This window comes from Nuphar pumila, chromosome 14, assembly GCF_984573655.1.
Source record: "Nuphar pumila chromosome 14, dmNupPumi1.hap1.1, whole genome shotgun sequence".
NCBI classification, from domain to species: Eukaryota; Viridiplantae; Streptophyta; class Magnoliopsida; order Nymphaeales; family Nymphaeaceae; genus Nuphar; species Nuphar pumila.
This window is the reverse complement of record NC_143262.1, coordinates 34,722,280-34,747,893: the sequence shown is the minus strand read 5'-3', so window position 1 is coordinate 34,747,893 and position 25,614 is coordinate 34,722,280. Positions and strand designations below refer to the sequence as shown.

The 25,614-nt window shown below is 37.5% G+C and overlaps 1 protein-coding gene across 1 annotated transcript in view; it reads right to left on the bottom strand.

Moving 5' to 3' along the window:
• Positions 1–25,614, bottom strand: part of CPB (Subunits of heterodimeric actin filament capping protein Capz superfamily) — a 68,334-nt gene that overhangs the window by 17,176 nt on the left and 25,544 nt on the right. The gene's annotated exons all lie outside the window — the stretch shown is intronic.

The window sequence follows — 25,614 nt, the reverse complement described above, 5'->3', positions numbered from 1 at the left end:
CGATCAGGCTACTACTGTCTGCTTTTTACTTCTCCAGGTAATTAAGTTTACTCCTACAAACACACAAAACCCAATGGTGGACTTTCTGTCATCAATGGCCCCTGCATAATCAGCATCTGAATACGCAACTATATCAAGTGAAGAGCTTTGTTTACACAGCAGTCCCTTTCCAGGAGAGGATTTCAAATACCTAAGAATCATCATCGCAGTCTACCAATGCAATTGAGTTGGTTTGTCCAGGAATTGACTTATCTTACTCACAGCCAAGGAAATATCTGGTCTTGTCACATTAACATATAGAAGTTTATCAACCAAGGATCTAAAACTTATACTGTCAATAGGTTCTGCTTGTTCATCATACATATGAAGTTTCGAATCCATTGGGATGTTGGCTGGTTTGGCCCCTAACATTCATGTTTCTTGCAATAAATCAAGCACATACTTTCACTGTGATAGAACTATCCCCTCACTGCTTCGAGCCACCTCTATGCCCAAGAAGTATCAAAGAGGACCAAGATCTTTTGTGACAAAGTGCTTCTGAAGATGAACTTTGGTATATGAGATATCTCTGGCATTGTTTCATGTGAGTATAATGTCGTTCACATACACAACCATAACCACAATACCAGCAGAGGTCTTCTTAATAAACATTAAGTGATCTGATGCCGACCTGTGGAAGCCAAATTCAAATAACTTCTGAAACCACGCACATGGACTTTGTTTTAGACCATATATAGCTTTCTTTAATTTGCACACCTTGTTACACTCCCCCTGAACCTCAAACCCTGGAGGTTGTTGTATGTACATTGTCTCAGACAAATCGTCATACAAGAAGGCGTTATTCACATCTAATTGGCACAAACTCCACCCACTATGGACAACCACAGATATGACAAGCCGAATAGTCCCAAGGCGAGCCACTGAAGAAAATGTTTCAAAAAAAATCAACCTCATATGTTTGTGTGTACCCCTTGGCCACCAACCTGGCTTTGTATCTTTCAATAGAGCCATCTGAGTTGTACTTAATGGTGTAGACCCACCCACTGGAGGGGTAACCAACTCCCATGTGTTGCGTGAGAGCAAGGCATCCATCTCATCTTGCATAGTGTGCTTTCACTTGTGGTCCAACAACACCTGATGATGATTAAGTGGAATAGATGTGGCAAATAGAGCCGAGATGAAATTCCTCGTGTGCCAATATTTTCAGGAGATCTTACCTCAGAGGAAGGAGGTGGTGTAGGTTCTGTTTCAGGAGGTAATCTATGAGTGTACACCAGAGGAGGTTCACGATACAGAACCGTTATGGAAGACTGAGAAGCAAGAATACTCTGAGAAATCGACTCTAAGGGAAAAGGAGGTATAGGTAGGCATGACATCTCCTTTATCAACATGTAGTCTAGACGCAATGCCTGAGAAATAAGGGACAGATTCAAAGAAAGATACATCTGCACTAACATACTCTCGACGGGCAATGGGATCATAACACTGGTATCCCTTTTGGTTTTTAAGATATCCAATGAAAACACACTTGGTGGCTTATGCAGAAAGTTTATCATGATTGGGTCCCAGTTTATGAACGAAACAGACACATCCAAACACTTCGGGAGAAATTGGGAAAAGAGGAGCATTGGGATATAGAATTTGCAAAGAAATTTGTTCTCCCAACAATGATGAGGGCATACGGTTAATAAGGTGGCAGGCAGTGAGAATAGCATCCCCCCAATATGAAGGGGGCATACTGGATTGCAGCATAAGGGTGTGAGCTACATCTAGAAGATGTCTATGCTCCCTTTCAATGACCCCATTTTACTGAGATGTATGGGCACAAATAGTTTGAGGGCGGATGCCATTATTTCGATAAAATTGTAGTAATTCATTAGATTTGAACTCCATAGCATTAACACTGCAGATAATCTTAAAATGAGAATTAAATTGAGTCTTTATTTCAATAACAAGAGACATAAGAATGGAGGGAACCTCCCACCTCTCTTTTATTAAGGACACCCATGACAATCTAGAAAAATCATCAACAATCACTAAGTAATAGTGACTCTAAGACCTGGGAACTTTACTAGGTCTCTATACATCTGCACGAAGAATTTCAAACATTCTTTGACTCGATGGATTCTGACTGAAAGAAAATGAACTCCTGTGGTGTTTACCCAACTGACAGGCTTCACACTGGAACGAAGCAGAAGGAGGAATCTGAGGAAAAAGTCTACGAAACTTTGGCAAAGGGACATGACCAAGATGAAGATGCCACTGATACGGACTGGACGACGGCTCGGGCACTGAGTACATGACTCCAACTGGTTGATGTAAATAGTAGACACCCCCGTCCTCATGGACTCCACCAATCCTCTTTCCCGTCAGCAAATCTTGAAAAATACAACACACAAGATCAAATATCACCCTACAGTTGTGCTCTTTAGCAATACGACTAACTGACAATAAGTTTTAAGGAAAGGATAGAGCATGTAGCACATTAGTCAACTGAAGTGTGGGGGAAATGGAAACATTTCCTTGGCTTACTATGGGAGATGAACTTCCATCGGCAAGTACAACATTGCAATGTTCAGCAACAGGATTTAACTTAGAAAAATTTTGAGAGGTCCCACACAGGTGTCTAGAAGCACCTGAATCAATAATCCATCTACTACCTTGGTAATTTAATTGATCACCTGCAGAACAAGCAACATCAGCAACTGGAGTAGCAACACTCGAACTGGAAGGTCGGTGAGACAACAACTCATCATACTTTGCACGACTGAGGGTAACTGAATTGATGGAGGAGCCAGTAGGAGTCTCTGTCTCAAGTTTTGCAACTTGAGCCTCAATTGCATTTGGTTTCAAGGAGGAAGTGGGGGGTCGACCAGTTTTATCCCAACACCCATTTTCAAGATGCTCCAATTTACCACAGTAAGTGCACTGAAGCTTGCCTCTTCGTCCTGCACCTCGACCACGACCTCTTCCTCGAGAGTTCAAGACCTCTTTCACGTCCTGTGGTGACAGCTAGGGCAGATGCCTGTGATTCAGATTGAGTTTGAGGAAGAGTAATGGCGAGTCTACTCATACGGTTGTAGGCCTCTGCAAGAGTAGGAACATCAGAATCAATTAACATCTGAAGCTTTGCAACAGGATATTCAGATAATAACCGAGTAAAGAATCTAGCAACCATGGTCTGCTCCTGATGGGTCTTCTTTTTGGTACAACATAGGGGCGTGTGTGCATTAAGCCTCTCAAAGGCAGATTTGACAGACGCATAATATTGGGCCAAAGTCTATTCTCCTTGTTGAAACTGGTAAATCTCCTGCTCAACCTGTAGTATACGACCTAAGTCACACGGACTCGGCTAGGGAGGCACTGCACCCGAGTCGACACGCCCCGACACAGGTGCGAACACGGGTGCGTCTTAGGACACGGTCTGGACTCGGTCAACAACGAGTCAAACTCGGTCAACGAATCAAGGCCGAGTCCGTCCTCGTTTTGGACTCGATCAACGTTGACTGAGTCTATATTCATCCATTTTTAGGGTGAAAAACTAAAAAAATAATTTTTTTATATATATTTTTTTAAAATATATATATAAAGAGACTGTGTGCATAGTCACAGTGCACAGTCACAGTGACTGTGTTGTGCACAGGTTGTGCTGTGTGCACAGTCACAGTGCAGACTGTGTTGTGTGCACAGTCACAGACTGTGCACTTTTTTTTAAATATATATATATATATATATATATACATATATAGCCGAGTCCTCGTGTCCAAAATTTTAAAAATTGCGTCGCACCCGTGTCGCACCCGCACCCGTGTGACATAGTATACGACTAACATTGGTCTCATGCGAGTATGTATCCCGGAGATTATCCCATATTTGTTTGGCTGTGGTATAATAAATAAGATCATCGGCTATATGAGGTTGCACACTATTCATTATCCATGACATGACAATATCATTGTCTTCTTCCTAGGTGACATATTTTTCAATCTTTTCAGTTGGTTCCTGTTCCAACAAGATATGTTTCTTTCGATGACCAGAAACTGACATCATGAAGGTGTGAGACCACCTTGCATAGTTAGAATCATCTAACTTAACCGAAGACCCTTATGAAAATGGGTTTGCAAAGGCCTTATATTCACCAAGAACCTCCCCCTTTTTATTATTGTCTTGAACACTTAAATCTGTCATACTTAGCTACAGAAACAAAGGATAAAAAAATATGCCCTACAGAGATAGGATCTAAACAGGACCAGCACCAAAACACAGCAACTCTTTATTTAAAGAAGGATATTCCACGCATCTAAAGCCACTCACCAGGGACTAAAAAAATAGTAGACAATGTCTGATCAGACCTTAATATTTTGATCTCCCTCAGCCGATATATGTTGTTGTGCGGTTCAAGACTCCATCAACATTACTCCGAGGACCACGCTGAGATTTGGTTCTATTCTTTATATATATATTTTTAGTGGCACGATTCTGATCAGACCACGTTGTTCTTTATATATATTTTTTAGTCTGGTCACAAGCAATCTACATTATCCAAAAACACATATTCTTCTCAGATCTAATCAGTGTTTCCAGATCTGATCGACGATGACCATCAAATCTCTATCCACGACCATTGAAGTTTTCCTTTTTTTTATTTTTGAACTACACTGATCAAATTTCCACCTGATCTGATCATCGACAGCAATCAAATCTTTATAATGTCAGATCTGATTTCAGATCTGGATCTTCAATGCTAGACAGATCCATGCAACTTCTGTCAGATCTGATTTCAGATCTGCGCCGACAACACCAACCAGCGAATCAAATCTCTACCTGATCTGATTTCTTCCACGATCCACGACACTTGTTGCAGCATCCCACAATCAGCCACAGCAGCATCCCACGACCCACGATCAGCAACAGTATCCTAGGAGGGAACGCTGCTATGATACCATGTTGGAGCAAACGCCCAGTCTTGAGGCTAGCAACAGCTAATCGATAAACCCAAAAAGAAGATGAGAGAGAGAGAGAGAGTGTGTGTACTTATTATTCATTGATCCCTAATCCCTTTAAGTAGGGATTAGTCAAAGAAAGGTTAACAAAAAGAGTCACACATAATTTAACTTAATTACGTATGACTACCCAAACTTATAAATATTACTTTTTAATAGTATTCATAAACCATGAGAGTATTTGAGCATTGGTAGCTTCCCAATCCTCCAACATGTTTTTGTATTCTTGCAAAGCTTTCTCTTTTTCTTCTTCGGATAGAGCTTTAACTTAATCTCCATATTTTGTTAATTTAAGTTGAGGTTCATTAGTGGTTCTACTAACAAACCCCCAAAGCTTTTTACCTCTGATGTGATTTTTCGATGTGGTAGCCCACATCAAATAGTTGCTTTTGTTGAGCTTGTAGGAGATAACCGTGGTGAAATCTCTCTCTCATAATGAAGAAGGCTTGTGTTTGAAGACTAAATATTGAAGAGAACCACCACAAAGAAAGCAATCCCAAGATAACTTTCACCACTTCAAGAGCCCTAGTCTTTGATACCATGAAATGAAACCACAAGTGCACAAACACAATGCCACTAAAGGGCTACAAAGAGTGCACAACCACAAATACAAGGGCCACTAATGAGCCAAATACAACAAGCCACTAAGGGGTAACACACCACTCACAAATAGGAGAAAGAGCACAATAAAAATAAATAAGAATTGTATTAAGAATGCTTAGAAAAAGCTTAAATTACATAGAGGGGTAAGGCTCTACATGTATTGAAAGGGAGGCAGTCAGCCTTTTGAGAGAGAGAGAGAGAGAGTTTTATATGATAACTGAAGAGTTTTTTTTTTTTGAAAAAATTATAAGATTTCCATGTAACACGTTTTTTGGGGAACGCTATATAAAGAGTGGGCAAACAAATTTTTAATGACATTGTCAGAAAACATAGCAAGGATATCAATTTAGAAAAAGTAATGCATCCTCTAATTTTTGGCACCTATTACTCTTCTGCTTTTATAATATGTATGATTAATATATATTTTTAATTTAAGGTTGGTTTTAGTTGCAGTGCTGTAGATTTTTCAGGTACTGACCTCTTTTGATCTGTCTAAAATCTGATAAGAAACTTGGGAGTTTAGGATAAAACATTGTTGCTGAGGGGTCCTATGTAAGCATGATCATTGTTTAAGATATGTATTGGGGCTAACATTTAAATCTCAATAGATAATCCATGGGCTTTCAAGGTTTTGGGCTTGCATGAGCAGCCCTCTCATTACCTTTCATTATATTATATGTAATCCCACCTCATTATACCCATGACCCCATCACCCCTTGTGTCACCAACACAGTAATACCAGCCATTACAGTCCTGTCAAATATCACGATTGCCGTTGTTCAATCCTATAACAGCATCCCCTTGTGAACGATGAATGCAGCCTCATCTCAGCATTAACAGGTTCCAGAGTTAAGCATTTTGCAGATTCCCTACATTCCTCTTTCTGAGGCCTGAATCTGGTATTTTACACCATTATTCTGCATATTGCTTGCATTTTCCTTTGATTTCTTTGTTTAGTTACTGTAATATATCAAGTCCGTCATGGTATTTATGTTACAATTGTTTAAGGATCAAATGATTAATTGGAGTTTTCATTACAGGTTTTTCTTTCACACGGTTAATTGCCTCTATAGACTATGATAATGGATGTTAATTTCTTTCGTAGAAGATCAGACAGTAAGATGAGTTAAATTCACTTTTGCTGTTCATATCGGCTACTCATGTAAGGTGTAAGTATACTAGTCTAATTACATTAATGTGCATTTTACTTTGGATTTAGCATTAGCTTGAGTATTTACTTGGGTTAATCAATCTTTCCTTTGATTCAAATGTGCGTTTCCTTCAGCATGATTTTTTTTTATTTTTTCCAAATAGACCATTCGACTGTTTATTTCCTGGACTGATTTATATTGTTTGTAATAATTTAATCAAACAGAAGGTAATAGTTTCCGTGGTTCGATGATCATGTGTTGGACTCTCTAGCATGAACAAACTGGTTCATATGTTATCACTTTTAAGCATGTCCAAGTAACAGATATCCCCAAAATCTCCCTTGTGACACCTTGTGACATATTCTCTGAGTTGTCCACAGCGCTGGCTGTCCTCTTTCCAACCTTGAGCAACAAAATCTCCTCATCTTATATACAAGGATCGATGTCATCAATATATATAATGCCCAGTCAATAGCTTTAAACAGATAGATGACCAAAGGCTTCCACCACAGCCATCATTTAGTTTGAATACAGTGGGTTTTTGGGTTACAAATCAGACGTCATCACTGTAGGCTCATCAATCATCATCTAGTCAATGAACTGCCTTTAGTGTTTGCAACAGCATCAATAACAAGTGCTATTATCTCAACATCTTCAGGCGCAAGCTCAAATTTATACTACCTCATCATCCACCTCATATCATGCACCCTGTCCTCACAGCCTCTGGTAGCCCACTTAATCACACAACCATTCACACTTGTTATGCAACCTATTCCATTGCAAATGCTCCAGGAGCCTCACACTTTTCAACTAGAGCTGAATCCAAGAATCTCAGTTTCTCTTCAATTCAAACTAAACTTAAATCTCATAATGATTTTCCTAGTCCAGCTACTGACTCAAGGTGTGCTACGACCTCCGTTGATGTAGCAGAAGACTCCTCTACCAATCCTGGACTGTGTTTGGGTGTGTTTCAACAATTTCTTAGTGAATAATGATGGCACTGTTTTTGGAGTGTATTGATCTGTCAGATGTAAATGAAGAACTGCCTCATCACATTGTTTTGACTTTATTTAGGGAATGCGATCAAGGGAATTTGCAGCTGATTGCTAACATTTGCAGAAACTATGCCTGCTTCAGTTCAAAATGTTCTAAAATTCTTTTTTTTAAGGAAAGGTTTGGTCTCAACAGCCCCCGTTGTTACCACCAACAGCATCGCATTTCCAACCCTCCCCTCTGAGTAGCAGCATACAGTTAAAATTCCTTTTCCTTAGCAATTCACGAATGGACGCTATAATACATTCATTGCATATAGACTTGCCACAAACTGTGAGTTCTCACAAGTAGTTCACAAAAAGCCGCTAGGATATTCCATTTTCATAATAACTCACCACAAGCAGCTATGGCTGTCATATCTCAGGAAGGTTCACCTTGGACCATCCTGGCTCTTGCTCTCATCCATTACACATATCCGCTCACGTATGAGCTTCTGTTTGCTTATGGCATTGTTTATATATATATACATATATATATATATATACATATATACATATATTTATACGTGTATACTTTCTCATAATATGCCATATAGCATGATGTAGCATCTTAAGCTAACATTGATTCCTTCCATTTCCTTTTATCTTGGCTTGGTGTTAATTCTTCTTTCTTGCAAGAATTTCTAAAAATGTTAATGTCCTTCTTAGATTAGGATTTCAAATTCAGTTCGAGTAGCTAGATATAGTGAGAATATTTACGTTTTCAGTATTAGAATAGAATGAATGAGCATTATAAATATCATGAATTGCTTGTTTTCATGTCACTTTACTTTTTATTTCAAAATCTCACAAATGGTGAAACACGAATGGCACGTGCACCATTTTATAAAAGGTGATTAATCCTAAGTTGATGACTTACATCAATGGCCATAGTCAGGATGTAAACAAAACTTAGGATTTTCATCTTTTATAGAATAACACTGGATCCACACTGGATCCTTTTCGAAAATCATCATATTTTCCTTAAATATTTTCTTCTTTTATCAGAGTTTAACTTAAAATTAACTCAAAATATATATCAATGGCCATAGTCAGGGTATATTGAGAGTTAATTTCATTTTAAACTCCATAAAAGCACCAAAATATGTTTTATTCTTCACCTGAATTTAAATATAGATTATTATATAATACATTCAATGACCATGATCAGGAGTGTATTATATCCTCAATCTTATTTTTATTCACTTAAAGAATGAAATAAGATTTTCAAATCCAATTTCAAAGTTATTTAAATTCATTCATCATTTAGGATAGAATTGCATCATATTTTCAAAATTCCTTTTCAAAATTCCAAGTGATTTCATTTCTCAGATCAAATCTTATTTATAAATTCAAATTCAAATCCATCTCATTTCAAGATTCAAAAAAACTCAATTTCAAAGTCCAATTTGACTTTGGAATTTCAAAATCATTTTATATTCAAAATTCCAATTCAATCCAAAATTCAATTTAATTTCGAAGTTTTGATTCATTCTCAAAATCGAAATCAAGTTTTATCTTCTTACCTTCAAATTCAAAATCGAGGTTTGAGATTGATTCTGAATCTCAAAACTTGACCCTTCTTAAAATTTTAAATTCAAATCTGGGTTTTTCAAAACCCAGATTCACCTTCAGAAGTCCCATTCGGACTTTCAGAATTCAAATCTAAAGTTAAGATCCTAAATCCCAACTTGGATCCAGATTTCCAAGTACAAATCTCCACTTTTTTTTTATCTCAGATCTCAGATCCAAAATCCATTCTAGGATCCAGAAACGAACTTCATCTTGGATCTCAAACTTCAGATCCAAAACCCATTTTAAGATCCAGAACCCAATTCCATCTTGGATCTCAGATTCAGATTCAAAACCCTTTTTAGGATCCAGAATCCAATTCCATTTTTGGATCTCAGATTTCAGATCCAAATTCATTTTAGGATCCAGAATCCAATTCCACCTTGGATCTCGACTTCAGATCCAAAATCCAGTATGGGATCCAAAATTCACATCCACCACGGATCTCAGACTTCAGATCCGAACCCCATTCAAAAACTCAGATCCAATTCCCGTTTAGGATCCTAAAACTAGAATTCAATTTTGAATCTCAACTCTATATAGAATCCAAACTTTGAATTCAAAGTCCATCTTGAATTCCAGATTTCAAATCAACTTCTATTCTCAATTTCAATCCTTAAAACCAATTCCATTTTCATCCCAGATTTCAAAATCAAAGTTTATCTTGATTCTCAAAATTCAAAAACCAATTCTATTTCCTAAATTCTATTTTCTCAAATCTTATTCTGATTTCAAGCTTTACAGCTCAAATTCAAATTTCATTTCAAAATTTCATCTCTATCCTGATTCAAAATTCTAAACTCAAAGCCTATTTATGACTTTGAAATTTCTTTTCTTCTCCCCTTTTTTCTTAGCTTCAAAATCATTTATTTTCCCAAGCTCTGATCACTCCAAAAAAACTTAGAACTTTAAATCTTAAGTTCTAAAGTTAGAAACCATTTCTTCACTCTATTCATCAGAAATACTTGGAGATTTCCAAATCATTTTCAAAAAGAGAATACATCTTTGCATTGCACAAGCATGATTCTTTGTGCATTTAGACTTAGGATAAACCCTTAGATAATATTTAGGCAAAGCAAAAAGACATAGATTTGATCCTTGGTTCGATTACCCCTGGTAAAGGCGCCAGGAACGGTCGAACCTCGTACCGACGAGCGAATCACGTCTCTCCATTTTCCCGCAAATATTTTCAAAACGAAGGCGAGTAATTTTCTTAAATATTTTCAAATTAAGGTCAAGTGAGACCTCGCAAAAGAGTTCATCTTCTCTCTTCTTTTCTCTTCTCTCTTCTTTTCTCTCTTTTATCTTTCTCCCTTCAAAAAGGAGGAAAATAGAAGTTAGAAAGGAAAAGAGAAGGAAGAGAAAGAAACCATAAGGGAGGAAAAATTTTACGATGATCACAGTCCGTAGAAATTTTGCCTTGATATTCAGAGGAAACATATGGAAGCTCAATGGTGCCTTGTAGAAATTTCTCACGCACGTAGTGCAGTCCATTTCGATATGCTTTGTATGTTCGTGAAATGTCTGATTGCTGACAATGTAAATGAAACTTTTATTGTCACAACATAACTGTGATGCTTTTGTTCTCTCAACACCCATATCTTGAAGCAGTCGCCTCAACCAGACTGCTTTCATGGTAGTTGTAGCCATGGCTCTGTACTCGGCTTTTTGTTGATGAAAGAGAGACTTTTTGTTGCTTCTTGCATCTCTATGAGATCAATGATTCTCCTAAAAACACACAAAGCCCAGTAGTTGAGTGTCGATCATTTGGATCACCTCCCCAACCTGTATAAGTATAAGCAATTAGTTTTAATGAGGAAGAAGCAGACAAAAAAGTCATCTACAAGTAGAGGTTTTAAGATATCTAATAATTCGCAATACTGCCCCCATATGAACAGTAGTGGGTGCATGATGAAATTGACTTATTGTGTAAACAGCATGTGCAATGTCCGGTCGAGTGATGGAAAGGTAAGACAATGCTCCAACAAGTTGTCTGTAAAGTGTTGAGTTCTCAAGTGGTTCTCCATTATCCATCTTCATTTTGCTATTTACAATCTCAGGAATGTCTACATGTTTTTCATTTGTGATTCCGGACCTTTTGATAATATCAAGAGCAAATTTTGATTGAGTTAGTAAATAACCTTTAGGAGAATAGGCTACTTCAATTCCAAGAAAAATCTTAAGAAACCCAAGTCACTCATTTCAAAATTAGTCTTGAGAAATTTTTTGATGTTGTTAACTCTCTGTTTATCACTTCCTGTGATGATCATGTTGTCCACATAAAGCAGAATAATAATAATACATGCATTAGATTTCTTAATGAACAAAATAGTGTCAGTAAGACAAAATCGAAAACCAAAAGTAAGCATAACTTGGCTAAATTTATCATATAAGGCCTTTGGGGCTTGTTTAAGTCCATATAAGGCCTTATGTAAACGAAGGGTTTTTCCTTGAAGAATCTTAATGCTAGGGGGTGGTTCCATGTAGACTTCTTCAGCTAAACTACCATTAAGAAACACATTCTTAACATCCATTTGAAAGATATGTCATTTCTTTACAGAGACAACAACAATTAAAGTTCTTATAGTGATCATTCTTTCTACTGGTGTGAAGGTCTCATCATAGTCTATTCCATATTTTTGGGAATAGCCTTTAGCTACTAGACGAGCCTTAAATCGTTTCAGGGTGTCATCACTCTTGGTTTTGACTTTATATACACACCGACATCTTATAGGTTTCTTCTCTGATGGAATATCTTGAATAGTCCATGTGTTTGCCGTTTCTAAGGCGCTTAACTCTGCTGGCATGGCTTCAACCCATTCGGGATGTTCTTTTGCAATATCATAGTTAGAAGGTTCTACGTAGGAATGTAATAGGGCGATATATGCTTGGTACTTTGGTAAAAAGGACTCATAGGATACAAAATTTTTAGGTACTTTTGACATTTTCGATGATCTTCTAGTTTCCATATGATCTTGTGCTTTAGTATATTTTTATAGAGCACAAGGTTGCTCCAGATTACCTCGTCTGAAATATTGAATGCATTCTGGGCGAGACGATTCAGTACTTACCACATTTTGATCTTCTTGATCAGTTTCTTCCTCATTTATTTTTGGAACTAGGTTCAGCAGAAAAGAGTATTCATCACCTTCTGTAGAGTTTTTAATTTCAAAAAAACCTTCACTTTCTAAGAAGGATATATTTCGTGACAGATATATTTTTCTAGTTTTAAGATCAAGGCATTTATAGCCTTTTTGATCGCTTGCATAACCAAGAAACACACATGGAATAGCACGAGGTGAGGGTTTGTCATTTTTGTTGAAAAAAACAAAACATTTACAACCAAATACCCTTAGCCTTGAGTAATCTAGGGTTTATTTGAAAAGTTTTTCAACAGGTGAAATGTTGCTTAATAAAGATGATGGCATTCTATTAATGAGATATACTGCAGTTAGAGCGGCTTCAGCCCAAAAAAATTTGGGTACTAGATGAGTAATGAGAGAGTTCTTGTTGTTTCTATGATATGCCTATGTTTCCTTTCTGCTAGACCATTTTGTTGAGGAGTATATGGACATAATTTTTTATATGAGATTTCGTGTAATTTTAGGTAATCGTTAAATTCTTTTGATAAAAACTTTCCCCTTGAATCAGTGTGAAAGATAGAGATATCATTCTTGAATTGATTCTTGAATAGTTTATGAAATATTTGGAAATGAAAAAATACTTCGAATTTATTTTTGAGAAAGTAAATTCAAGTATGCCTTATAAAATCATCTACAAAAATGACATAATACGAAAAACCTCCTTCGGACATAACCGGTGCAAGACCCCATACATCTGGATGTACTAACTCAAAAGGCCGAGATGAAACAAAATTTCTTTCTTGAAAAGGTAATCTCTTCATTTTTTCCAAGATACATTCTTCACACTTGAATGTTTCAGAATTACAAAAGTTTTCTATATTTGGAAACAGATGAAGCTTGGATATGCTAGGATGACCAAGTCTCATGTGCCATATATTTAAGTTCATTTTCTGAACATTAAAACAAAAAGTATTTTTGAGAATTTTCAAAAAATTCATGTAGTATAGGCTTCCTTCTCTATGGCCTTCCCCAATCAACTTCTCTGACTGACGATCTTGCACTCGACAATCACGAGAAGAGAAGAAAACGTTATATCCACGGTCACATAGTTGAGAAACAGACAGGAGATTAAGATTTAATTTGAGAATATATCTAATTTGTGGAACATGAAAACCTTTTGAATTTTGAGAAACCTTTTCAAAATTTCTTGTCGCTTCAATTTCTAGTGATGTTCCATCGGCAGTAAAAACATTTGATCCTTTTGAGTTATGACATGCAGATAATATATCAATATTTGGAGTCATGTGGAAAGAAGCATCTAAATCAAGAAGCCATAGAGTTTTACCTGGATCGAAGGTGCTCACGAAGGAGGTTGCAGCGCCTGTAGATGAAGATGCTCCTTTGACTAGAGGTTCAAGTGCTTCCACCAATTGAGCGAGAGACATACTTCCAATGGAAGTTTCACTCGATTCTTGTGGTGGTCCGACAGATGCTACTTTCTTCTCATAGGGCCTTTTTAATTTTGGACTTCTGTAGTTAGGTCTATAAGTCCTTACAAAGTTTTCAGGTTTCGAAATGGCTAGAACTGAGTTGTCATCGCTTTTAGCAATTCTACCTTTTAGTATATTTTCTTCCATACTCAATTCTTCTATTGTATCTTCAATTGATGGTACTTTTCCACGATGAAGAAGAATAGACTTAGTGGATTCAAATTTCGATCTCAATCCACTAATAAACTGAAAAAAATGCTCCGCATTGATTTGGTTTTGGCGGAATTCAATATCATGTGGACAATGTCACTTTGGTTCAAGAAGAGCTAATTCTTCCCATAATTCCGACAAACCATTATAATACTCTCTAATACTCTTGTTCCCTTGAACCATATTTCTTACTTTATTTTGAAGGTTACACACATGTGCAATATCTTTAAGAGAATACATTCTCTTAAGATAGTCTCATGCTTCATTTGCATGCTCAAATTTTGTTAAACTTGAGCATTTCTTTATATCAACACTCGAAATAAGCCAAGACATGATAATGGTATGTCCCATACGCCATTCTTTCCACTTTTTCTCGTAAGTGGCTATGACCTTAACTTTTTCTACCTCTGTAAGAGGTATTTTCCTTTCCCCTTCAACCTTTGTAAGGATTAAAGTAGGTTCCTCGTCGATTCCATCAATTAATCCCCATAAGCCCTTCCCCCATATAAGATGCTTCATGATTGAAGCCCATGTGACATAGTTGGAATCATTCAGTTTGATGAGCTTAATGGTAGACATTATTATTGTCATCCATTTTACAATTTTTGGTGAAGTAGGTAAGAGTAGAAAGAGAAAAAAAGTGAAAGGATACTCTACCACAAAAGCGAGTAAAAAAATACTTCTCCAAGCTTTTTACGCTTTCACACGATCACCCCTTCAAGGAAGATCACTTTCTTGCAAAAAACTTGTGTAGCACGCTTCCCAATGCACCAAAAAACTTGCTTCAACCAAGCTTTGATACCATGTAAGAAAATAGAACTTCAAAAGCAACTCCGAAGACAAGCTCACAAAGGATCTCTTAATGAACACAAGAGTTCATTCAATATACTCACAAGAACCACAAAAAATACTCAAAAGAGTATATACACCAAGAAGGAAAAGAGGATAAATATATCACTCATGTGGGGAAAACCCACTCCAAAAAGAATCCATAATGCATGGGGTATGGCCCCATATTTATACATGAAAGGAAGGGGCTAGAAAGAGTTGTTGGACCCTCCAACAGCTCTATTAGAGCCGTTGGAGAGTCCAACAGCTCTTACATGTTTTTTGCTTTTTGACTTGGTCTAAAGGATGTTCAAAGTTATTTGCTTTTTGCTTTTTGACTTGGTCAAAAAGCATAAGCTTATACTAGTCCAAAAACCAAAAAAATAAAACTAACTAGTTGTCCTAATGTAACTAAACTAGAAAACAAATAAAAGATTACATATGATAGGATATTTACGTATGAGATTGTCTATGAGATTACAACTTTTAACATAGTCAAGGTTAACTTTGGTTGACCCAAAAATATAATAACAAAATAAAAAATAAAGAAAAAAAATAATATATATATATATATATGTATAAGTATACATAAGTATGTATGTACATGTATCTATGTCACATGGACTCGCCTAATAGGCCGCCGCACCCACATCGACGTGACGTGGGTGCAGATGCAAGTGCAGCTTTGTCTAAAATGAACTCAGTCCACTTTGACCGAGACCATTTTGGTCCATTAAAAAAAGAAATTTTAGGGGAGGGAGTAAAACTATAAAAAAATAAAAAGAAAAAGACAAATGGGAGAACAAGATATAGAGAGAGAGCCTCGGCGTGGATGCAACAAAAGAGGAGATGGAGGAGGAGGGGCCAGAAAAAGAGGAGAAGCAGAAGGGAGCAGGAGAAGAGGAATAAATGTAGTAGTAGGAGGCAGAACAAGAGAGAGAGAGAGGTATGTACTTTAATGGTGGGGTCGCTAAAAGGGATGCAAAAATTTTAAGAGAGAGGTACGTATCTTTCTTCCTCCTCTCTTGCTCCCTTTTGCTTCTCCTCTTTTTCCGCCCCCTCCTCCATCTCCTCCTATGTTGCATCCACACTGAGTCTCTCTCTTATTCTCTCATTTTCCCATTTTCTCTCTTCTTTTCTTCTTTTTTTATGTTTTTATAGTTTTACAACACTTGGCGCAAGCAAGCAACCAGGTGTTAACAGGGTCAAACTCAGGTTTGATGATCCAAGTCTGATCCAGATCTGATTGACCTGGATTTGTTTAGACTCAAGTCTGATTCAAACTTGGGTCAAAGCAACCCAGATCCGAATCGGACTTGAACATATTTTGACCCAAGTCAAACTCAGTCTTGTGTCAAAGCAGACCTAGGTCTGAATTGAACCTAGGTCTGTTGGGTTTGCTTTGACTCAGTCTGATTCAGACCTGGGTCAAAGTAAACACAGGTTTGAATCAGTCTGAGTATAGTCTGTCCAAGATTTTATATGTATCCTCCCGCACCCAAGTTTTTTTAAAGTGCTGCATCGCTGCACCAGCACCTATGTGACATAGATATGTACATATATATAGATATATATAGATGGATTACATATTTTAACAGTAGCATCACATATTATATAACACTTGATCTCAGCCAAAATGATGAGAAATGCATAATGAAATATCACCTATTGAAAAAGAAGAATATAAAAACAGCAGCAGACATCACAAAGGGAGTATATATGAGTTTAGCAGTATATACAAGTTAAGCACTGGGTTGATCCCAGAGTTACCAGAAGCTTCTTAGATATGTGGGAAGCCTGCTTCCCAGAAACTCACTTCGAAAGCGCGATACTCCTCTCTTCCAAAACTTGATGGGAATCTCGATTCTTCCACGCTTCTCCTATGCTTTTCACACGCTTCATCTATTCTTCTTATATGTTTTCTTACTCTACTTTTCGTGTGTTAAAGATTTAATTATTACACTAAAAAATCATGAAATTTAAGAATAGTCACTTTTATTTTAGTTTTTATTTGTGTTCCATTTTTATTTTCATTCACTGCTTATATTGCTTTTTTTTATTCCTAGCTTCCCACTTCCTATACATTTTAAAATGCATCACTTCTTGCTTCTCACTTCTCGCTTCTGTTTCCCGCTTCCACTTCCTAGTCTGACAACCTTGGTTGATCCACATTTAAAGCTTTCAGTTAAGACAGCCCAAACCAAGAATAGCAAATATAGCAGCACCTATAATCTCCAATGATATTCCTGTAGATTAAAGACTATAGCTTTGCAAATAGGTGTTTTCCCGTTGTTCCCAATCACAGTACTTCTCATTGAATGCACGGAATGAGGTGGTATAATAGTTCAATCCATAAGCAAAGATGTATATCAAGATCTATCATCCCTGGTGGTAGAGCTTCTCCTGATTGAAGATAACTTATTAACCTACAAGAGTTTTGGTTTGTTCAAACAGCTTCATAAGTATTAATGATGGTTTGATTTATGATGCCAGTTTAGCTCGAAACAGACTTGAGCCTCATCTAGTAGCATGACTGCTCCACCTAAAATTAGAAACTAGGTTACAAATCCCTCTGCCTGCTGCAACAACTTAGAATGTTGTCTTCTTCAAGAATAACCAGATCAGTTTTGTAACATGATACTATCGGTGGTGCACACTCTTGTTTGTATGGATCTAGCCACCAAATATTAAATCTAAGCATACAGATGTGTTTAGCATCATTTATTTACTATGTTAGAAGCAGTGTTGTTAAAAGCGACCAATGAGGTAATACCCTTTCTCTTTCCCATTTTGTCTTTCTCTTCTATTCATCTAATTCTTTGTCAGACAACCATGCATGTTTCTTTCTCTGCTGGTTGAGACTCTTTTTTAATTCATTTGTTTCTTCTTCATTTGGCAAATTTGGTGCAGTCTATGATGAGATGGATGGTGGTGGTGGCAATGGTATTGGGCCTTCTTAGTGTGCAAGGGGAGTGCAGGGAAGCTGGGAAGAGTGCGGTGCATGGACCGCCGTCGTTCGGCTACTCGGTGAAATGAAATGGGGATCTTCGAAACACGAGCTTAGATTAACAAGGGCAAGTGTCAAGAATGACACTAAAGCATAACCCTTAAAAAGGGTATAACTGAAAACAAAATAAAAATAAAAATGTATTCTTTATTGATATGAAAAACCAATTGCTTAAGAAGCATTGGAGTAAAATACAAGAGGGGCTGCACCCCTTTATATACACAGCTGAAAGAGGACTCAATAGAGCTGTTGGGCACAGTCCAACAGCTCTATTAAGAGCTGTTGGACTGTGTCAGTCCAACAGCTCTATTGCTAGTCAAGTCTGGACAGGACTTGACTAGCAACAGTCATTCTAGTTCAAACTGAACTAGATGACATAAAGACAAAAAATAAAAATAAAGGAAAAAATTACAGAAAAGAAAGAAATGAAAAATGTATTTATATATATATATAATAATATAATATTATTATATATACATATATGTACAGTTTTACATTTTAACACTCCCCCTCAAACTTACGGTACAATGAGCGAAAGTTTGTCTAAGAGAAAGTGAAATCGGAGAGCAGCGAGAGGCTTTGTAAAGAAGTCTGCTAACTGATATTCTGAAGTGACATATGGCAGATCAATTATCCCATGTAGATATTCCTCTCTGACGTAGTGAGAATCCATTTCGATGTGTTTGGTGCGTTCGTGGAATGTTCTGTTACTGGCAATGTAGATCGCACTTTTGTTGTCACAACACATTTGTGAAGCCTTTGTTGCTTCAGCTCCCATGTCAGCAAGCAGTCGTCGGAGCCAAACTACTTCCATGGTCGTGGTTGTCATGGCTCTGTATTCAGCTTCGGTGGATGAGAGAGATATCTTCTGCTGCTTTTTACACCTCCACGAGATTAATGATTCCCCTAAAAAGACACAAAAGCCAGTGGTTGAGTGTCTGTTATTGGGATCACCTCCCCAATCAGTATCAGTATATGCAATTAAATCAAGAGAAGAGGAGGAAGATAAGAAAAGTCCTCGTGAAAGAGAGGACTTGATGTATCTGATAATACGCATGACTGCTCCCATATGAACAGAAGTAGGAGCATGTTGAAATTGACTAGATGTATGAACAGCATGTGCTATATCTGGTCTGGTAATGGATAGATAGGAAAGTGCCCCGACAAGCTGTCTGTAAGGAGTAGGGTCTGCAAGAAGTTCTCCATCATCAATCTTCATTTTAACATTAACAACTTCTGGAGTGTCAACTTTCTTATCATCAGTAATACCAGACCTGAAAACAATATCAAAAGCAAATTTAGTCTGAGATAATAACTATCCTCTAGGAGAATAAGCAACTTCAATGCCTAAAAAATATCTCAACAAGCCCAAATCAGTCATTTCAAAATGAGATTTAAGAAGTGTTTTGATTGTTTCAACTCCCTGTTTATCGCTTCCGGTGATGATCATATCATCCACATAGAGAAGAAGCACAATGATCCCTGCATCAGAATTCTTAATAAACAAAGCAGTGTCAGTTAAACAGAATTGAAAACCAATATCAATCATAACACGACTAAACCTATCATACCAAGCTTTTGGTGCTTGTTTAAGTCCATAAAGAGATTTTTCTAAGCGAAGGACTTTACCCTTAGGAATACTTAGACCAGGAGGGGGTTCCATATATACTTCTTCAACTAGCTTTCCATTTAAAAAAGCATTTTTGACATCCATTTGAAAAATAGACCATTTTTTGATAGAAGCTAAGGCAATTAAGGTTCGGACAGTAGTCATACGAGCCACCGGAGCAAAGGTTTCTTCATAATCAATCTCATATTCTTGGGCATAACCTTTGGCTACTAAACGGGCTTTATATCTTTCAAGAGTACCATCACTCTTGGTTTTAATTTTATAAACCCATCGACATCCTATAGTTTTCTTCCTTGGAGGAAGATCTTGAATATTCCATGTAGAAGCCTTTTCAAGTGCATCTAATTCAGCTTTCATGGCTTCTATCCATTTGATATCATTTTTTGCTTGAAAATATGTGGATGGTTCTTCATATGAGTGAATTAATGCAATAACTGCCCTATATGTGGGTGAGAAAGACTTGTATGATACAAACTTTCCTGGAGGCCTCGAGATTCGGGATGATTGTCTAGTTGGAATGTTAGAATATTTCTCAAGTGCACATGGAGGATTAGACTCTTGTCGCCTGGAATATTGAATACTAGTATCTCTATGAACTTCTTCATTTTCAACATTAAGATCAATAATTCTTTGATTATCATCAAAGTTACAGTCAAGGTCATATTCATCGGATGTTGATGTTAGATCTAGCAAAAAGGAGTACTCAGTGACGTCTTTTAATTTTCTAAAATCAAAGAAGCTCTCCTTTTCAAGAAAGGAAACATTTCTAGACACATATAGTTTATTATTTTTGAAGTCAAAACATCTATAACCTTTCTGGTTTTCAGCATATCCTAAAAAGGCACAGGGAATCGCACGAGGGGAAAGTTTATCATTTTTGTCAGTAAATATGAAACATTTGCACCCAAATATTCTTAGTCTAGAGTAGTCTGGAGAAATGTTCATAAGTTTTTCAATGGGAGTGATATTTTGTAACGAAGAAGATGGCATCCTATTAATGAGATAGGTGGCAGTTAAGGCAGCTTCTGCCCAAAAGTCTTTCGGGACTTGATTTGCTATTAATAAAGTCCTAGTGGTTTCTATAATATGGCGATGTTTTCGTTCTGCATAAGGACAAGATCTTTGATGTGTGATGCCATGCAATTTAAGATAATTTTGAAAATCTGTGGATAAAAACTCTCCCCATGAATCTGTGCGAAAAATAGTAATATCATTTTGAAACTTGTTTTTAACCATATTATGAAAAGTTTGAAAGTATGAAAATACTTCAGACTTATATTTGAGAAAGTACATCCATGTATGTCGGGAGAAATCATCGACAAAAATAACATAGTAACAAATCCTCTTTTAGAAATTACTGGTGCAGGACCCCAAACATCCGAGTGTATTAATTCAAGTGGTCTTGAAGAGAAAAAGGTTCTGTTCTGAAATGGTAATCTTTTCATTTTGCCGAGAATACAATCTTTACAATCAAATGATTCAGAGTTACAAAATTTTCCTAGATTTGGAAAATGTTGGATTTTGGCTATATGTGGGTGACCAAGTCTCTTATGCCACAATTCCAACTCTATTTTTTGAATATTATAACAAAAAGCTTTTTTCGGCATTTCCAAAAAATCCATGTAATAGAGTCTTCCTTCTCTATGGCCTTCACCAATCAGCTTGCCTGACTGGCGATCCTGTACCCAACAACCATGAGAATAAAAAGAAATATTACACCCATAATCAGAAATTTGAGATACAGATAAAAGATTTAAATTTAATTTGGGAACATGTCTAATTTCTGGAATAAAAAAGAATTTTGTTTTATAAATTTTTTCAAAATTTCCTATTCCTTCTATTTCAAGAGAAGTCCCATCAGCAATAAAGACCTTTGACACACTTGTTTTATTTTTAACACATTTGGATAGACTTTGATTATTTGGGGTCATATGAAAAGATGCACCAGAGTCAAGAAGCCAAGAAATTTTACCTAGATCAGAAAAAGATGAGGCTGCTGCGCCGGTTGAAGCTTCAGATGAGGAAGAGGCACCTTTGATGAGAGGCTGAAGAATCTTCATTAGTTGGGCCAGGGAAACTGGTGCATCCTGATCTTTAGGCTCCGATTCAGCAATTGCAGCTCTTTTTTCTCTCAGCTCCTTAAGTTTGGGACATTGTGGCCTGTAGTGTCCCGGTTCATGACAGTGATGACAAATAACTTTCTTCTTATCATAGTCACCATTTTGTCGGTTAAAGTGAGGAAGCCTATATGATCGAACATGATTCCCTGGTCTAGACACGGCTAAAACGGAATCATCTTTAATTTTTAAAGAACCTTTCCGAAGACGATTTTCTTCCATTGTTAACTCTTCAATAGTTTCAACAATAGAAGGAATTTTTCCCCGGTGAAGTAGGGCTGATTTAGTGGTTTCAAATTCCGGCCTTAATCCAGTGATAAACTGGTAAAAATGTTCAGCATCGAGTTGTTTCTGACGAAGCTCGATGTCTTCGGCACAATGCCACTTTGGTTCTAAAAGGGAAAGTTCTTTCCAAAGTTCGGACAACCCATTGTAATATTCACGAATAGTTTTGTCTCCTTGTGTCATCATTCGAACTTTTTCTTGGAGGTTGCACACGTGTGCAATATCTTTAAAGGAATACATATTCTTAAGGTATTCCCATGCCTTATCGGCATGATCAAATTTGGCAAGACTTGAGCATTTTTTAATGTCAACGCTATTGATAAGCCATGACATTATCTTCACATGAGATATTCTCCATTCTTTCCATTTCTTCTCGTAAGAGGCAATAGCCTTGATTTTCTCTTCTTCCGATAGAGGGACCTCTTTATCTCCCTCCTTTTTAGTAAGAGATAGCTTAGGTTCCGAATCGGAACCATCCACAATCCCCCATAAGCCTTTTCCCCAAATATGGTGCTTCATGATTGAAGCCCATGTTACATAGTTAGTATCGCTTAGTTTCATAGGCATGATGGTGACTTTATCATTGTCATCCATCGATTACAAGAAGAGAAAGAATATGGATAGAAGAGAAACAAGAAGGAAAATGAAAAAGAAAAAAAAAACAATACAACAAGATGTGAAATCTTCTCCAATGAAGTGATAAAACATTTCTCTTCAAGTGGCGAACACTTTTGCAAACGGGCACGGAAACCGAGACAGCTTTTCCTCAAGATTTAGTACTTCCGCGGCTCTGATACCATGAAATGAAATGGGGATCTTCGAAACACGAGCTTAGATTAACAAGGGCAAGTGTCAAGAATGACACTAAAGCATAACCCTTAAAAAGGGTATAACTGGAAACAAAATAAAAATAAAAATGTATTCTTTATTGATATGAAAAACCAATTGCTTAAGAAGCATTGGAGTAAAATACAAGAGGGGCTGCACCCCTTTATATACACAGCTGAAAGAGGACTCAATAGAGTTGTTGGACTGTGTCAGTCCAACAGCTCTATTGTTAGTTAAGTCTGGACAGGACTTGACTAGCAACAGTCATTCTAGTTCAAACTGAACTAGATGACATAAAGACAAAAAATAAAAATAAAGGAAAAAAATTACAGAAAAGAAAGAAATGAAAAATGTATTTATATATATATAATATAATATTATTATATATACATATATGTACAGTTTTACATTTTAACACTCGGCTCCGTTTTGCCGTGCTCACAGCGCGTCGATAAAGGACTTTGGCGGGGTGGGCGATGGGGTCACCCTGAACACAAAGGCCTTTCAGGGAGCGGTCGCCAACCTCAGCCAGTTTTCGTCGGCCGGCGGCAGCCTGCTGTACATCCTGGCCGGGAGGTGGCTGACGGGGAGCTTCAATCTGACGAGCAACTTCACTCTCTATCTCCACCGTGACGCCGTTATCCTCGGCACTCAGGTGGGTCATTGTGCATGGTGGCCGAGAATTGGGTCGCCCTTGTTTTTTTGTGAGAATGGATCTGTTTTGGAGGTTGATATTGATGTCAGGAAAAAGGATCAGACCTGATGACATATAACGTAGTGCATCATATGACCATCCTAGTCATCCAAGTCAATGCATTAGGATGGCCAGGATGTATGTATAGACAGCTGGACGGCCACGATGCCAACTGAGTTACACTCGTTCCCGAAGTCATCCCCATCGTGGGTACCCCTTCCTGCCATCGATTCCTATCCTATAACATAGATGCCATGGTCATATGTCGAAACGAGCCATCCAACTTGATCGATGGCTAGGATTAGTGAACAGTTCATGGAGTAATTCTAACTGTTGTTGGATGGCTAGGATTGACATAAGATGGATCCTGTAATAAAACACATTTAAAAAAAAACTTGGGTGTTTTCAGGATAAATATCTGCTAAAAACGTAAATATCATGATATTTGTCATGGTTTGAAAATCTCATGAGAAATTACTGTTTTAAACTTTTAGGCAGTTTCTCACGATATCATATCGCAAGATTTTTTTTTTAAATCTCAAGATATTTGTCACAGAGATCCCACTTCATGCTTCATATTACTCTTTGACACTCCCCTTCTTCACTCGCTTCACATATCCATTTCATTTCTTGGTAACTATGGTTTTATCCATGGTGAGAAATAGAAGGAAAGGGATGCCGGCTCAATAATTTTCCATGAAAATTAATTCAAATAAATGGGTCCTAAGTTTTCTAATAACTTTGCAAACAGGAAATTAAACCATGCCCTTTTGGAAGTCGTGTTGAGTTCTGCTCAGAGTTACCGGAAGCGCCTAGGCAAAAGGGGAAGCGCGCTTCCCCGAAGCGCGCTTCGGAAGCGCGAAACGTCGCGCTTCCGAAGCGTGAGGGGAAGCGTCCCCCTTTTTTGGGAAGCGCGCTTCCCTTTTATGGGAAGCGCGTCCCCCTTTTATGGGAAACGCGCTTCCCATAAATGGGAAGCGCGCTTCCCCCCACGCTTCCCCCACGTTTCCCCCACGCTTCCCCCACGCTTCCCCTTCGCTTCCCCCTCGCTTCCCCATTTTTTTTCATTTTTTTCGCTTCCCCTCGCTTCCGGTTCGCTTCCTAGGTCGCGCTTCCGGTTCGCTTCCTAGGTCGTTTCCGAGACGGTTCGGAATTTTCTTCTAAGTGGTCCCACGCTTCCCCGCTTCCTAAATTTTTTAAAGTGCCTCGCTTCCCGCTCCCGCTTCCCGTATCGCTTCCCGCTCCCGCTTCCTCGACTGGTAACTCTGGTTCTGCTTCCTCGAGACCAAGAGTGGAGAGAACTTTCACAAGTACATTTCTTCACATAAATGACATAAAAAAAGCAGAAAATAAAAAAAAAGACTTTACAGTCCCTATTGGACTGTACTAAATTGCATGTTATTAAATGACCAAAATACCCCTGATATACATAGTATAAATATGCGTATATCAGTTAGGTATAAACATATATACACAATATTTTAACAGTGATACAGTCTTAATTTGAGCCCGACCGATACGGGTAACGATACGACACTTACAACCTTGGACTTGATGATAAGAACAAAGTGATGGAATGAAAATCTCAAAACAAGAAGCATGTCGTTCAAGAGACAGTTTCTAAATAAAAAAAGATCACTGCAAGAACCAGTCAATAGGAAGAGGAGTCCTTTAGTAATGTTGGACAGCATTTTAGGAAACCACCTACTAAAGATACATAAAATCCTTCAGCTTTTCATCACTAAACACCAAAAGAAAAGGAGTACTTATGTAGAATCAATCTCCAACTCAAATACAATTTTTTGTTAAAACTATGCAAAAATTCAAGTACTGTAATTTTTTCCCTCTCAATTCTATTTCTAGCCCTGTCACAGGGACTCTTCAACTAGGTGCCGCACCCGCACCCGATGCGGTCAACCTGACCCTGGGTGCAGTCAACGCACCCAGGGTCATTTATGTCCAACTTTTGGACTTTATATATATATATATATATATATATATATATATATATATATATTATGCACCCCCGCACCCATGTTTTTTGAAAGTGCCGCACCCGCACCCATGTGACATAGATTTCTA